Source organism: Penaeus monodon, chromosome 33 (genome assembly GCF_015228065.2).
Source record: "Penaeus monodon isolate SGIC_2016 chromosome 33, NSTDA_Pmon_1, whole genome shotgun sequence".
NCBI lineage: Eukaryota > Metazoa > Arthropoda > Malacostraca > Decapoda > Penaeidae > Penaeus > Penaeus monodon.
This window is the reverse complement of record NC_051418.1, coordinates 23,685,976-23,686,313: the sequence shown is the minus strand read 5'-3', so window position 1 is coordinate 23,686,313 and position 338 is coordinate 23,685,976.

Below are 338 nucleotides of genomic sequence, written 5' to 3'. Positions count from 1 at the left end.
TCGCCGAATACACTTCTAAAGTGGAAAAAATAATCAGTAAGATGTACAAAAAAAAGCAAACAATTAAAGAATTTTATCTCGAGTATTTGACGTGGAAAATAATACAGGGAGAGTTAACAGCTGCTTGCAACCTGAATGTGCAAGAAACTTGACGTCATATTCTGGAAAATATTCTATATTTTTAGAATATTGGGAAGAATTCAGGGCTTCCGGAAAATTTCCTAGGATAACCAATGAAAAATACCTTAGCACTGAACTTTGGCCTTCGACATTATATATTTTGTCTTTTCCTTTATTAACTCGTCACGCGTATCATTGAGATTATTGAGGAGGATATG